Genomic DNA, 16,736 nt, shown 5'->3' with positions numbered 1-16,736 from the left:
TTGAACATTTTTTAGGTTTTCTTTAGCAAGAATTAAAGAGGTTTGGAGGGTGTTTTGTAGGTTGTTTACAAAGTCCAGAATGTTAGTTCCTGGAGAAGGCGTAAACCCCTCACATTGCTGTTTCACCAACTGTAATGGCCCCTTAACCTCGTGGCCATACACAAGTTCAAACGGTGAAAACCCTAAACTGGGATGTGGTACAGCTTTGTAGGCAAAGAGCAACTGCTGCAACACTAGGTCCCAATTATTGGAGTGCTTATTTACAAATTTATGTATCATGGCCCCCGAAGTTTCATTAAACTTCTTCACCAGGCCATTTATTTCATGGTGGTAAGGGGTGGCAACCAAGTGGTTCACCCCATGAGCTTCCCACAGGCTTTTTATGGTCCCTGCCAGGAAATTAGTTTCCGAATTTGTAAGGATGTCAGAGGGCCAACCTACCCTGGCAAAAATGTCTGTTAATGCCTGGCACACACTTTTAGCCCTGGTGTTGCTTAGAGCTACTGCTTCCGGCCATCGGGTGGCAAAATCCATGAAAGTCAGTATGTACTGCTTTCCTCTGGGTGTCTTTTTTGGAAAAGGACCCAAAATATCCACAGCTACTTGCTGAAAGGGAACCTCAATGATGCAGAGTGGCTGGAGAGGGGCTTTGACGTGGTTTTGGTTTTTTTTTCACTTTTTGGCAAACCTCACAAGACCAGACATAAGTAGAAATGTCCTTGCCCATTCCCTCCCAGTGGAATGAAGCCCCCACAACGGTCTTTGGTCCTGTTCACCCCAGCATGGCCACTAGGATGATCGTGGGCTAAGCTCAAGAGCTTGGCCCGATACTTAGTTGGAACTACTACCTGTCTTTGAGGATGCCAGTCCTCCTCTTGACCACCAGAGAGAGTTTCCTTGAATAAAAGTCCTCTTTCTACAACAAACCTGGATCGATTAGAAGAGCTGAGAGGTGGTGGGTTGCTCCGTGTCGCCGTCCAAGCTCACTGGAGGCTTTTACCTGCTTTCTGCTCAGCCTGGAACTGTTCCCTTGATTCTGGAGACATCAGTTCCTCATTGGATTGTGGACATGGGCTTGGTTCCTTTGGAAGTGACGCAGGGGATGGGGCTGTTTTCATTGACTGTGAACCTCTCTCCGCGGGTGCACTATGTTGTGTTTCATGTCACCTTCCCCACAGCTTGAATGAACTTTGCTTTGGGTGTGTGTGTGGGGGTGACCTTCAGAAGAATCCATTTTCAAGGTTCACTGGACTATAAAGAGAGGGGAAGAGAAACATAAGACTGTAGTTTTGTTAAGTCAGCCTCTAGAAAGCATTTTATTTGCTTGTGCCCATTTCTAACTCTTTTTTGAACTCACTTAAAATCCTATCCTTTTTGTTAATAAACTCGTTTTACTTTTAATCTAAACCAACCCAATGCTCTGTTTGATTGAAAGTGAATGTTCACTCCAGTTGATGTGGCAAGCTGCTGGGTACAGTATCTTTAAAGGAACAAACAAACCTTAATCTCTCTCTCTGGTCCAGGAGATGGTTGGACATTGCAGAGTCCATGGTTTGGGGAAAATCTGGGACTCAGAGTGTGTTGGCGTCATCTTGCCAGGTGTAACCAGTGTGTGGCCGGCGGGAAACAAGCAGGCATGTACTGGAATGAGAATTGTTGAATCAGAGCTGCTTAGCTCACAGACACTCAATGCAGGCTTGTGTCTGGCTGGGAACATCCAGACAAAGGCCGCTACAGCGACTGAGCCTTCCGAGGCACTTAGGGTTACAGGCCAGGCAGTGACAACTCCTCACTGGTCGGTATTACACCCCAGAAAGCGACAATAACTCATTTTTAAAAAGTCAATGGAGCAGGGGAACTGGATGCTGGGTCTCCCACATCAGTGTGCTAGCCCCCACGCTGTAAGGTTATTCTTGTGTTTGTGCACTCTCACACTCTCTCCTCCTTTCTCTCCTAATGACTTTAATTATTTAGCCACAGAGGACTACTTCAAAAGGAGAGACTAAGGGGTCCCTGCTTCAGAATATCCCATTCTCTGTCATTGCTGATTTTTAAATTGAGATTGGATGTTTTTCTACAAGTTATGCTCTTGCTCAAACAGGAATTAATTCAGGGAAATTCTGTGGTCTGGTGTTATGTAGAAGTTCAGACTAGGTGATCAATGGTCCCTTCTGGCCTTCTAATAAATGAGTCTATGGAAAAAACAAATCCCCCACATAGCCATATTCCCAGAGAAACTGACTGCCCACAGCCCATCCCACCTGCAGCATCCCTTCCACAGAGACACTGATGTTATATCCCTAACTCACCACAGGATGGCAGGGTCTGTGCACCTCTTGCATGTGTCTAACCCCTACAGGGCAGCAGCAGTGTCTGTAGGGTTTTATGTCATGGCTCAAAGCTCTGTGTGTGTGTGTTGCACAGTTCTATCCATGTGAGAATGCCACTGGACGGGGTGCAATTGGTTGATGGACCACTGGAAAGGCCACTGATTCATGTGCAAGGGACCAGTCTCAGATCCAGTCTCTCAGAAGTGATTTTAAAAAAACCAAAACGGATGCCCTCTTCCCAGCTTTTTTCCTTTCAAATTTTACACAGCCCCATGATGACTTCTATTGTATAGTGGCTTGGCTGGTCTCGTGGCAAAGCTTCCTGTTTTGTTTACAATACTCCCAGATTCCCATCCCAGCTCAGCTCTTACGGACACGTTCCGTAACCTCTTGTGTATGTATATATAGAGAGAGAGACGCCATGATTTATTTAGTTCTTCCTGTTATAACCAGCAAAAGGCTGGGTGAGAAGTAACCGCCTCTACTATTTTAAGACTACAGATTCCTGCCCCTGCCTTTTTGCATGTTTCAAGGTGGTGTGACCCTCTAAAGAGGCAAACTGGGGTTGCTGGAGTGCTAGTCTTAGCTTCAGTGTTCCTCACTCTCCTGTCCTGACACCCTGTTGAGCCTAGACTCCCTTAATGGTTCTCTCTGGGGCCTCTGTTTTTAGGTTCTTCTGTGTTTTACTGCATGTTCTGTATAGCTTTTTGTCTGTTCTGGCCGGGATGAAGGGGTTGTTTTTCTGTTTCCCTTTTCACAGGGGTGTTCTGTGATCTGTTGGATCTTCATCTGATCCCACACTACCACCAGATAGTGATTACAGAGACCTAGGAAGCCAGGACATCATGGTTTGAGTGAATGTCTTTATTTCCTGTTTACACAGGCACATCTCCTTGTACTGTGCCTCCTAGTGGCCCGCCTAATAGTGACTCTCAAAACTAACACCACACTTCTCACATATCCAATCATGGCTTGAGTGTCTGGTGGCTGGTGTCAGAGTGGTATGGTTCTTGTTCTGTATGCAAGAGGTCAAAGATTTAATTTGCTGTGGAAGTGGAGAGGGCGTTTGCTCTATTGGGATGTGTAAATGGGTGGTTAGTGTGTCTATGGAGGAATCCCTTACTGTGGGTGTTGTACGAGTAGGGGATTCCCTGATGTACATGGTCTGTGTGCACTACCCCGAGCTAGGGATACCATTGACTAGTGGGAACATTTGCTGTTTGCAAAGTTGTATGTAACCATAGGTTCAAATTCCCTTTCCTCCACCTCTTGCAGAATTGGTAAAAAGGTTCTTCTCTTTACATTTAAGTACCACATCAGGAGTTACGGTTCTTCCCATGTGGCAGCAGATGCAGCATGTGCAGTGACTTGGTTGGTCTTGTGAAAAGCTTCCTGTTTTATGTGCAAATGGTTGCTTGACCCACTAGCCTCTTGCAGATGTGGTAAAAATGATGTTTTAGCATCTCAATAAAAGATCCCATATATCAGGGGATACAATGAACCCCTATATGAAAGGGGAATAAATAAACCTGTATATCATTGGGAAGTAATAAAAGCCATATATCAATGAAAAAAAAACCTATATCCAGAAGGAGTCAAATCAATCCATATATCAAGAGGAATTAAAAAAAACCCCACATTTCAGGGGATTATAAAAAATCCATAGAGCAGGAGATAGTAAGACCTCCCCCCAAAAATCCAAACAACCCCCCTCCATATGATTAAAATAATCTCATGTATTAAGGGCAACTGGAAAATGTCATACATCAGGGAAAGCAACAAAATCCTGGTATCTAAAGTGGGAGTAGGGGGGGAAAACACATATTTGAGGCATTAAAAACAATCAATAGATCTGTGGAGAGGGATGAAAAATACAATATATGGGGGAAGCAGTAAAAAACAAAAAACATGAAACCCTATTTCTGGAGGGAGGGATGGGTGGGGTGCACATGAGGTACCTGGCAGCCCACCCTCATGCGTGCCACTCCCTAGCACCCCATCCTGACTGCACTCAAAACCCTTGCACCCCACATGAATGGTATCCCACATCCACGACAGCTGCCAGGGCTATAGTAACCCTAAGTCTGCCCCCAGCATTGCGTCACGTATTGATATCATACAATTCTCGCACCATGAGAAGATACAAGTATCCAACAGCAGCAAAGAGGTTAAGCAAGAGAAGTTCACTGCCCTTCTTCACTCTGACATCACAGCCAAAGGCCTCCTGTCAGCCCCCACAGAGTTTATGCAGTAAAGCCCTTTGAAAGGTGCATGAAGTTCTTTAGCAATCAAGAGTGACCATAAAGGTAGGGGCTGCTGTAGCAGCAGCTAAATGAAAGTGGGTGGGATGTGGGAGAATTCCTGCTGCCCTGGCGTTTTGAGCTACTTTATTAAGACTGCATGCAGCCCAAGAGAACTGACTGTACTCCCTGCTGCAAGCCTCGAATAAGCTGCATTACACACACTGTAGCTCTGCTCAAGCCTCTTCTAAATTGGAATAGAATGCAAAGGATTTCCAGTATAGCTATCTGCTGCCTGAAGGGACTCTGAGCAGCTTTCTTGTAACCTTATGTTTTAGTTTCCTTGTGGCGCCAGTCTTTCCACTCAGGTAAGCAGTTATTTTAGGTTGTGCATTATTTTGCTTTATGAGCAGCAAATGGATAGATTTCTCCTTGGTTGAAAACTGAAGTGCAAAGAAGCTGTTTCTCTCAAATTGTGATCAGGTTCATGATAAACACTATTGTGTTGACATTGCTACGATGGTATAATTATGGCTTTCTGAATAGATTGACTGTATCATCCTAGGCAGTGTTTGCTCTAAGTTAAAATTAAAACCTAAAAAAAGAATACAGGCTGGTGCTTCTAATTTAACATTGACAGATTGCAGCTCCCATATGCTGCAATGTGTGTTATTACTGCCAGCATAGAGTTCAGCTGATCTGCTCTGCCAGCATTATCAGCACAAAATGCAACATTTTATTTAGGTTCGGCTGCGTTAGATTTCTTTTTACATTCAGTTTGGGCCAGTCCCAGGCTTCATTAATGATAAATGTTGAATCAGTTCTTCCAGTATAAATAGCACTCACGTTTATTAATTATTCTTGGTAGCCTCCAGTGTAAGTTTGAATCATTAAGCACAAGATGCGTGGGCTAGTAATTAAAGCACAGGACAGTGAATTGGAACAGCTGGATCAAGATTTTCAAACTTGGCTGCCTAAAATTAGGCTCCTAAATCCATATTTAGGCATCTAAATTGGGATTTTGGGGGCACCTAACTCTCTTAGGTTCCATTTAAAAATCAAGCCATTTATTTAAGGGTGGAATTTTCAAAATGCTGAGCACCCTGCAGCACCAATTGAAACCAGAGAAATTCAGGCTAGTTACTTAAAAATGATCTTAGGCTGGGATTTTAAAAGGTGCCCAGGAGAGTTGGGTGCCCAGCTCCCATTGACTTTCTGTGAGATTTGGGCTCCTAATGCCATTTGGCCCCCTTGAAAATCACAGCCTTAGGACCCTAACTATAGGCAGCCAAGTGTGAAAATCTTGACTCTGAGTAAAGCAGAGTTGTAGGTACAAACACTCTTCCCCCCTCCAACTCTGAGATATTTAGATTGAACTGTAGATCCACATTTTATGGCTAGGGCACCTTTCTGCTGGGCTGCGTTTTTATCTCTGAAATGGTCTCCCTGTGTGATCCTGAGCAAATCCTTTAAATTCTGTCTCTGTTTCTCCAACTGAAAAATGAAGTGATGACATTTAACAACTTGCTAAGAGGTGGAGGCTAAATTCATTAAAGTTTGCAGAGCACTTGGGGCCAGATTCTGACATACTGGCTCATAGCAATGATGATAGGGCCTACAAGACCTAGTCATGTTCCAGGACCCCATTACGCCAGGCACTGTACAAACAGAACAAAAAGACAGTCCCTATCCCAAAGTATTTATAATCTATAATATATAATCTAAATAATAATATAAATAAGTATTTATAATCTATAAGTATTTATAATCTATAATAAAGCCCCACCAGACGGATGGGGGAGTACAAGGAAAAAATGAGACATTATTGGTCAGCATGCCAGGCAGTCATCTCAGCACACCCGTGGCCCAATCGTTGACAAGGTTTTTATAGGCTTCACAGCAAAGGAGAGTTTTAAGGAAGATTTGAAGGAATATAATGAGGCAGCATTATGGATGATTATGGGGAAATCCTCACAAGCATAAGTGGCAGCATGGGAGAATGCAGAAGGGTGCTTGAAAATTTAACAAGTGGGTGATGGAAACCCATCATGGGCTAATAGAAGGCAGAAGTCAACCTCTTGATAGTGAAGGAGAAATGATAGGTGGGGTATGCATAGGTATGAAAAGATTTGAAAATGAAGACGTGGAGCTAATGTTTGTTGTAATAGAAAAGGGAAAGCCACTGGGGGGATGCAAAAGAGGGATGAGGTGGTCAAAATGATGGGCTAGGAGAATGATCTTTTTCAGCAGCATTCAGAATGGAGATGAGCAAGGCAAGGAAGCTTGAGCGAAAGCGAGAAAGATGTGGTAATCAAGACATGAGAGACTTCAAGAGAGTTTTAGGTGCGTGCATGGATAGGAAGGCCGTATTTAGGAGATATTGTGCAGAAACAATCAGCAGGATTTAGACTTAGCCTGGATGTGAAGATCTAGACAAAAGTTGGAGTCTAATGTGGTGCCCAGGTTTTGGACCTTAGTGACAGGTAGGATGGTGATATTGTCCACAGTAATCAAGAAAGGAGGTAGCAGGGAGGGACTGGGGGGTGATTAAGAGTTCTGTTTGAGCCATACTGATCATGAGGTAACAGTTAGGCATCTATGAGTAGATATCTGAGAGACAGGCCAAGATATTAGTTTGGACAAAAGGAGACTGGTCTGGAGTAGCAATAGAGATCTGTGAGTCATTACAGATGGTAATTGATTAATTGATTGTGTTAATAGATAAGATTACTCGGAGATCCAGTGTAAAGGGTGAAGAGAAAGGAACTAAGGACTGACCTGTGTGGAACCCCCACAGAAAGTTGGAGTGGGGGGATGAGGAGGATCCTCCAGAGGACATCTGAAGGGGCAACTTGTGAGGTAGGAGGAAAACCAGGAGAGGACAGAATCATAGAAGCTAAGGGAGGACAAGATTTCAAGAAAGAAAGAGCATGGTTGATGGCCTTGTTAGTGATTGACAAGTCTAAGACCGTGAGGATGGAGTAAGGGTTCTGAGCTGTCCGTAGGAAGAGGTTATCCAGGCCTTGGTAGCAGTGGTTTCAGTGGAGTGCAAGGAGAAGAAGCTGGATTAGAGAAGTTCTAGGCTGGAACTGGAGGAGACACTATAAGGTGGGTAGAAAGTTGGCTAGACTGTCGGGCTCAACGGGTAGTGATCAATGGCTCCATGTCTAGTTGGCAGCCGGTATCAAGTGGAGTGCCCCAGGGTCGGTCCTGGGGCTGGTTTTGTTCAATATCTTCATTAATGATCTGGAGGATGGTGTGGATTGCACTCTCAGCAAGTTTGCAGATGACACTAAACTAGGAGGAGTGGTAGCTACGGTGGCAGGTAGGGATAGGATACAGAGGGACCTAAACAAATTGGAGGATTGGGCCAAAAGTAATCTGATGAGGTTCAACAAGGATAAGTGCAGGGTCCTGCACTTAGGACGGAAGAATCCAATGCACCGCTACAGACTAGGGACCGAATGGCTAGGCAGCAGTTCTGCGGAAAAGGACCTAGGGGTGACAGTGGACGAGAAGCTGGATATGAATCAACAGTGTGCCCTTGTTGCCAAGAAGGCCAATGGCATTTTGGGATGTATAAGTAGGGGCATAGCCAGCAGATCAAGGGACGTGATTGTTCCCATCTATTCGACATTGGTGAGGCCTCATCTGGAGTACTGTGTCCAGTTTTGGGCCCCACGCTACAAGAAGGATGTGGATAAATTGGAGAGAGTCAGGATAGATTCCTTGAGGACCTGCTCCATGATTTTTCCGGGGACTGAGGTGAGGCTGACCGGCCTGTAGTTCCCAGGATCCTCCTTCTTCCCTTTTTTAAAGATTGGCACTACATTAGCCTTTTTCCAGTCATCCGGGACTTCCCCCGTTCGCCACGAGTTTTCAAAGATAATGGCCAATGGCTCTGCAATCACAGCCGCCAATTCCTTTAGCACTCTCGGATGCAACTCGTCCGGCCCCATGGACTTGTGCACGTCCAGCTTTTCTAAATAGTCCCTAACCATCTCTTTCACCACAGAGGGCTAGCCACCTACTCCCCATGCTGTGTTGCCCAGCGCAGCAGTCTGGGAGGTGACCTTGTTCGTGAAGACAGAGGCAAAGAAAGCATTGAGTACATTAGCATTGAGGGGGGAGGGGAATGCTGTCAGTTTGGGGCCCCATGTAGCAGAGAGGAAGAGGTGTGTATGTATGTTTTGGAGGTGGTGTGTGGGTGAAGGGTCACAGATTGGTGTGTTTATAGTGGTGTTTAGCTCAGGAGGCAGGGTGTGTGTGTATTTTGGTGTTTGTAGGTGGTGTGTAGCAGAGGAATGGGGTTGTGTGTGTTTTGGAGATTGTTTGTAGCTAAGGAATGGGGTTGTGTGTAGCTGAGGGATGGATTGCGTGTAGCTAAGGAGCAGGTAGTGTGTGTTTTGTGGGTGGTGTGCAGCTGAAGGGCAGGGAAGTGTGTGTTTTGTGGGTGTTGTTGCCATGGGGCAGGGTTTCCTCTTCCCCTGAGGAGTAAGCTAGTGATGGTGGGTGGCAAAGGAAGGAGTGACCTCTTTCTTGGTCTCCCCCATGGAACCTGTAGTTCCCTGGCAGGGTGTCTGTTCACAGCTCCTGCTATCTATGGGGGAGGCTAGTGCAGCACTGGCTTGGGACATCCTTACTAGGAAATGAGTGTTGTGAACACATTTGGTGCAGGGAGGAGGTGGGATTTCTGCAACTTGTTAATTAAAAACTTGTCCTGAGTCAGCAAGGTCAGAGGCCAATTGCTCCCTGGAGATTGGGACTCTGTTGTGTCACTGAACCTGAAGACACAGCCCTAGTTCATACTATGCAGGGCTTTCTTTGCCTTGGCCTCCAGGTTAGCCACCATTGCTTTGCATATGCTCTTTGCTATCTGACTCCGGCTATGCATCGAGGCTGGGAGTGGGTGTTGGAGGCTGGGAGATCACCCGGACTTGTTTATAAGTAACCCTGGTTAGTTAAACCCAGTGACAGTGCAACTCCTAACTTCACAGGCTAGATAGTTTCAGCACACTAATTTTTTTTTTAAATCACCTCACCCATCTTGTAAAGATAACCATGTACTAAGCACTTAGCTTGGAGATAACAAAGGGCATTTGTGTCCAAAAGACACACTTCACTCATTCAAGGATTAGCCACACAAGAATAGCATCCATGTTTACTCCATATTGTAGGCAGCATGGGTAATGACACCTATAATCAAAGTTGCCTAACAGGGTAGCCTCACCTGGGATGCCCTCTTGCAGGAGGTCATGATATGACATGTTTACCTACTTTGGTTTCCCTCTTTATAGACCCCAGTAACTCCCCCACTGCTCTCTTGCCTCAGTAGTTCCCCACCTTGGGGCCAGTTGCTTACAAAACATAATTCAAACTAGTTTCATTACCAAGAGTCTGCAAACATACACCCCAAGCCATGTAGTCCTGAAATACCACACCCTCTAGTCCCTTGACATAGCACCTCATCCGTGCACTTCCTCAGCTCTCTCCTGGCCTTTTATCAGGACAGCCACCCCAGCACCTCTCTTCACAGCAGCTTCTTGGCTGGGAGATCATCCTCACCAGGGGAGCATCCCCTCCTCCCCATGGCCCTCTCACTAGTCCCCTGTGTGGAGATATCAGTGGGTTAGCCCCTCTGCTGCTTCCAGGCCTTCTGCCCTCTCAAGACCATGGCTTTGGTTCTCTGGCTTGGAGTCAGTAGGCAACTCCTTCTGCTGCTCTCCAGCCTTCAGCTGCCCTCAAGGGCCTCCTGCAGTTTCCTGGTCTCAGACAGCTCTTACCTATTAACTGCAAGACAGCTCTCGCCTGATCTTTGCCTGGCAGACTCTCTGAGGCCCAGCTGCCCTTTTTAAAGCCCAATTGGGGTCAGCTGAACTTTTTCCTCTTAAAGGACAAATGTCATCCTGTGACACCCCATTGCTTAGAACTTTGCCAAACTTTAATCCTTTGGGCTGAAATTTCCCATGCTTGGTATCTGCCTCAGATCGTTTTTTTTATTTCAGATAGAGTTATTCAGTGACTTCCCAGATTGAGATTATAGGGGGAAATATGCGTTTTGTCCATGTTTAAAAATATTTACAGCCCATTTGTTAAGAAGCTCTAGCACCCCCAGTCTTTGGAGCAGGGACTTTACATTTTGCAGCAGGGTCACAGTGATATCAGGTATGTGCCTTTTTCTGCTCCTGTGACAATCCAGCCAAATGTAGCCAAATTATATAAATAATAGTGTGCAGCTTCAAAGCCAGTCAGACCAGCGAATTTCACCCACTTGACCCTGCACTGGGCTCAGTAACTTGCGTTTGGCTAAAACGCCTTCCAAAAAGGCATCCTGTCTTGAGTGAACATATCAAGAAATGGAGAATCCACCTGGGTATTTTGTTCCCATGGTTAATCACCCTCACTGTTAAAACTGGTGCCTTATTTCTAATTTGAATTTGTCTGGTTTCAGCTTCCAGCCATTGGTTTTTGGTCCGCCTGTCTCTGCTAGATTAGAGAGCCCCTTACTACCTGGTATTTTCTCCCCATGAAGGTGCTTATACACTGTAATCAATCACCTCTCAATCTTCTTGTTTGATAAACTAAACAGATGGAGCTCTGTGAGTCTCTCACTGTAAGGACGATCAGTAGAGGTTTAATAGAATTCAGCAGAGCTACATTCTCTGAAGATTCTGGCTGTGGGCTACAGTGGCCAAGCAGGACTTTCTGTGTAATTGCTCTTCCTGGCTGCTGGGGGTTATTGTGATGCCAGAACTGAAGCAGGGAAATTATCTTTCTTCTGGTCTCAGTGCTACCCCCACTGGATCTCACCATGGAGGCAAAGAAGGAAGCTGCCTTCATCCTGATTGGAATGCATAGGTGTAGGACAGGAGTTGAAGAAGGGGTGGCGGGATGGTAGCACAGGGGACAGTGACAGGAATCAGGGGTGGGGGAGAATAGGAGCAGAGGGGGATGTCAGGGACAGGTTAGGACACAGGTGCAGAAGAGTCTATATGTTCCTCTCTGGAACCTACATAAGAATGGCCATACTGGGTCAGACCAAAGGTCCATCCAGCCAAGTATCCTGTCTACCGACAGTGGCCAATGCCAGGTGCCCCAGAGGGAGTGAACCTAACAGGTAATGATCAAGTGATCTCTCTCCTGGCATCCATCTCCACCCTCTGACAAACAGAGGCTAGGGATACCATTCCTTACCCATCCTGGCTAATAGCCATTAATGGACTTAACCTCCATGAATTTATCCAGTTCTCTTTTAAACCCTGTTATAGTGCTAGCCTTCACAACCTCCTCAGGCAAGGAGTTCCACAGGTTGACTGTGTGCTGAATGAAGAAGAACTTCCTTTTATTTGTTTTAAACCTGCTACCCATTAATTTCATTTGGTTCTTATATTATGGGAACAAGTAAATAACTTTTCCTTGTTCACTTTCTCCACACCACTCATGATTTTATAGACCTCTATCATATCCCCGCTTAGTCTCCTCTTTTCCAAGCTGAAAAGTCCTAGCCTATTTAATCTCTCTTCATATGGGACCCGTTCCAAACCCCTAATAATTTTAGTTGCCCTTTTCTGAACCTCTTCTAATGCCAGTATATCTTTTTTGAGATGAGGGGACCACATCTGTATGCAGTATTCAAGATGTGGGCGTACCATGGATTTATATAAGGACAATAAGATATTCTCCATCTTATTCTCTATCCCTTTTTTAATGATTCCTAACATCCTGTTTGCTTTTTTGACTGCTGCTGCACACTGCGTGGACATCTTTAGAGAACTATCCACAATGATGCCAAGATCTTTCTCCTGATTAGTTGTAGCTAAATTAGCCCCCGTTATATTGTATGTATAGTTGGGGTTATTTTTTCCAATGTGCATTACTTTACATTTATCCACATTAAATTTCATTTACCATTTTGTTGCCCAATCACTTAGTTTTGTGAGATCTTTTTGAAGTTCTTCACAGTCTGCTTTGGTCTTAACTATCTTGAGCAGTTTAGTATCGTCTGCAAACTTTGCCACCTCACTGTTTACCCCTTTCTCCAGATCATTTATGAATAGGTTGAATAGGATTGGTCCTAGGACTGACCCTTGGGGAACACCACTAGTTACCCCTCTCCATTCTGAAAATGTACCATTTATTCCTACCCTTTGTTCCCTGTCTTTTAACAGTTTTCAGTCCATGAAAGGATCTTCCCTCTTATCCCATGACAACTTAATTTACGTAAGAGCCTTTGGTGAGGGACCTTGTCAAAGGCTTTCTGGAAATCTAAGTACACTGCGTCCACTGGATCCCCCTTGTCCACATATTTGTTGACCCCCTCAAAGAACTCTAATAGATTAGTAAGACATGATCTCCCTTTACAGAAACCATGTTGACTTTTGTACAACAGTTTATGTTCTTCTATGTGTCTGACAATTTTATTCTTTACTATTGTTTCAACTAATTTGCCCGGTACTGATGTTAGACTTACCGGTCTGTAATTGCCAGGATCACCTCTAGAGCCCTTCTTAAATATTGGCGGTACATTAGCTATCTTCCAGTCATTGGGTACATTAGCTGATTTAAAGGACAGGTTACAAACTATAATTAATAGTTCCGCAATTTCACATTTGAGTTCCTTCAGAACTCTTGGGTGAATACCATCTGGTCCCAGTGACTTGTTACTGTTAAGTTTCTCTATTAATTCCAAAACCTCCTCTAGTGATACTTCAATCTGTGACAATTCCTCAGATTTATCACTTACAAAAGACGGCTCAGGTTTGGGAATCTCCCTAACATCCTCAGCTGTGAAGACTGAAGCAAAGAATTCATTTAGTTTCTCTGCAATAACTTTATCGTCTTTAAGTGCTCCTTTTGTATCTCAATCGGCCAGGGGCCCCACTGGTTGTTTTGCAGGCTTTCTGCTTCTGATGTACTTTAAAAACATTTTGTTATTACCTTTTGAGTTTTTGGCTAGCTGTTCTTCAAACTCCTTTTTGGCTTTTCTTATTTCTTTTTACATTTAATTTGGCAGTGTTTATCCTCCTTTCTATTTACCTCACTAGGATTTGACTTCCACTTTTTAAAAGATGTCTTTTTTACATCTCACTGCTTCTTTTACATGGTTGTTAAGCCACGGTGGTTCTTTTTTAGTTCTTTTACTGTGTTTTTTAACTTGAGGTATACATTTAAGTTGAGCATCTATTATTGTGTCTTTGAAAAGTGTCCATGCAGCTTGTAGGGATTTCACTCTAGTCACTGTACCTTTTAATTTCTGTTTAACTAACCTCCTCATTTTCGCATCGTTCCCCTTTCTGAAATTAAATGCCATAATGTTGGTCTGTTGATGTGTTCTTCCCATTACAGGAATGTTAAATGTTGTTATATTATGGGCTCTATTTCCAAGTGGTCCTGTTATAGTTACTTTTTGGACCAGATCCTGTGCTCCACTCAGGACTAGATCGAGAGTTGCCTCTCCCCTTGTGGGTTCCTGACCAGCTGCTCCAAGAAGCAGTCATTTAAAGTATCAAGAAATTTTGTCTTTGCATTTCGTACTGAGGTGACATGTATCCAGTCAATATGGGGATGTCATAAATATAAAGGGAAGGGTAAACCCCTTTGAAATCCCTCCTGGCCAGGGGAAAGCTCCTCTCACCTGTAAAGGGTTAAGAAGCTAAAGGTAACCTCGCTGGCACCTGACCAAAATGACCAATGAGGAGACAAGATACTTTCAAAAGCTGGAAGGAGGGAGAGAAACAAAGGGTCTGTGTCTGTCTATATGCTGGTCTTCGCCGGGGATAGACCAGGAATGGAGTCTTAGAACTTTTAGTAAGTAATCTAGCTAGGTATGTGTTAGATTATGATTTCTTTAAATGGCTGAGAAAAGAATTGTGCTGAATAGAATAACTATTTCTGTCTGTGTATCTTTTTTGTAACTTAAGGTTTTGCCTAGAGGGGTTCTCTATGTTTTTGAATCTAATTACCCTGTAAGATATCTACCATCCTTATTTTACAGGGGGGATTTCTTTATTTCTATTTACTTCTATTTTTTATTAAAAGTCTTCTTGTAAAAAACTGAATGCTTTTTCATTGTTCTCAGATCCAAGGGTTTGGGTCTGTGGTCACCTATGCAAATTGGTGAGGCTTTTTATCCAACATTTCCCAGGAAAGGGGGGGTGCAAGTGTTGGGAGGATTGTTCATTGTTCTTAAGATCCAAGGGTCTGGGTCTGTAGTCACCTAGGCAAATTGGTGAGGCTTTTTACCAAACCTTGTCCAGGAAGTGGGGTGCAAGGTTTTGGGAAGTATTTTGGGGGGAAGGACGCGTCCAAACAGCTCTTCCCCAGTAACCAGTATTAGTTTGGTGGTGGTAGCGGCCAGTCCAAGGACAACGGGTGTAATATTTTGTACCTTGGGGAAGTTTTGACCTAAGCTGGTAAAGATAAGCTTAGGAGGTTTTTCATGCAGGTCCCCACATCTGTACCCTAGAGTTCAGAGTGGGGGAGGAACCTTGACAGGGGATAATTGAAATCCCCCACTATTATTGAGTTTTTTTATTTTGATAGTCTCTCTAATCTCCCTTAGCATTTCATTGTCACTATCACTGTCCTGGTCAGGTGGTCGATATGAGATCCCTACTGTTATATTCTTATTAGAGCATGGAATTACTATCCAGAGAGATTCTATGGAACATGTGGATTCATTTAAGATTTTTATTTTCATTTGATTCTACATTTTCTTTCATATATAGTGACACCCCGCCCCCCACCGACACGACCTGTTCTGTCCTTCCGATATATTTTGTAACCCGGAATAATTGTGTCCCGTTGATTGTCCTCACTCCACCAGGTTTCTGTGATGCCTATTATATCAATATCCTCCTTTAACACAAGGCACTCTAGTTCACCCGTCTTATTATTTAGACTTCTAGCATTTGTGTACAAGCACTTTAAAAATTTGTCACTGCTTATTTGTCTGCCCTTTTCTGATGTGTCAGATTCTTTATGTGAATGTTTCTCGTCTGATCTGGCCCCTACTTTATCCTCCTCCATCCTTCCTCCTGACTAAAACCTAGAGAATCTCTCTCAATAGACTCTCCTCTAAGAGAAGTCTCTGTCCGATGCACGTGCGCCTCTGCAGCAATCGGCTCCCACCACCGTCCCACATCTCTTAGTTTAAAAACTGCTCTGCAACCTTTTTAATGTGAAGTGCCAGCAGGCTGGCTCCACTCTGGTTTAGGGGTAGCCCACCCTTCCTGTATAGGCTCCCCCATCCCAAAAGTTTCCCCAGTTCCTAATAAATCTAAGCCCCTCCCCTCTACACCATCGTCTCATCCACGCATTGAGACTCTGAAGCTCTACCTGCCTACCTGGCCCTGCGCGTGGAACTGGTAGTATTTCTGAGAATGCCACCATAGAGGTCCTGGATTTCAGTCTCTTTACTAGCAGCTTAAATTTGGCCTCCAGGACGTCTCTCCTACCCTTCCCTATGGCATTGGTACCTACATGTACCACGACCGCCGGCTCCTCCCCAGCACTACACATAAGTCTATCTAGATGCCTCAAGAGATCCGCAACCTTCACACCAGGCAGGCAAGTCACCATACGGTTCTACCAATCATCACAAACCCAGCTATCTATGTTTCTAATGATCGAATCTCCCATTACTAACACCTGCCTTTTCCTAATGACTGGAGTTCCCTCCCCCGGAGAGGTAACGTCAGTGCGAGAAGATACCCCAACATCATCTGGAAGGAGGGTCCCAACTATGGGAAGGTTTCATAGAATCATAGAATATCAGGGTTGGAAGGGACCCCAGAAGGTCATCTAGTCCAACCCCCTGCTCAAAGCAGGACCAATTCCCAGTTAAATCATCCCAGCCAGGGCTTTGTCAAGCCTGACCTTAAAAACCTCTAAGGAAGGAGATTCTACCACCTCCCTAGGTAACGCATTCCAGTGTTTCACCACCCTCTTAGTGAAAAAGTTTTTCCTAATATCCAATCTAAACCTCCCCCACTGCAACTTGAGACCATTACTCCTCGTTCTGTCATCTGCTACCATTGAGAACAGTCTAGAGCCATCCTCTTTGGAACCCCCTTTCAGGTAGTTGAAAGCAGCTATCAAATCCCCCCTCATTCTTCTCTTCTGCAGGCTAAACAATCCCAGCTCCCTCAGCCTCTCCTCATAACTC

The 16,736-nt window shown here is 44.5% G+C and overlaps 1 protein-coding gene across 7 annotated transcripts in view; it reads left to right on the top strand.

Annotated features, from left to right (window-relative positions):
• Positions 1-4,764: 4,764 nt before the first annotated feature.
• The window catches only part of AIFM3 (AIF family member 3), a 113,968-nt gene continuing 101,996 nt past the window's right edge, over positions 4,765-16,736 (top strand). For all 7 annotated transcript variants that reach the window (XM_073312949.1, XM_073312952.1, XM_073312953.1 and 4 more), the window contains exon 1: positions 4,765-4,938. The gene's annotated coding sequence lies outside the window, so the exon portion shown is untranslated. The remainder of the gene's footprint in view (positions 4,939-16,736) is intronic.

Source organism: Lepidochelys kempii, chromosome 15 (genome assembly GCF_965140265.1).
Source record: "Lepidochelys kempii isolate rLepKem1 chromosome 15, rLepKem1.hap2, whole genome shotgun sequence".
Lineage (NCBI taxonomy): Eukaryota > Metazoa > Chordata > Testudines > Cheloniidae > Lepidochelys > Lepidochelys kempii.
This window is presented reverse-complemented; position numbering and strand designations above follow the sequence as displayed.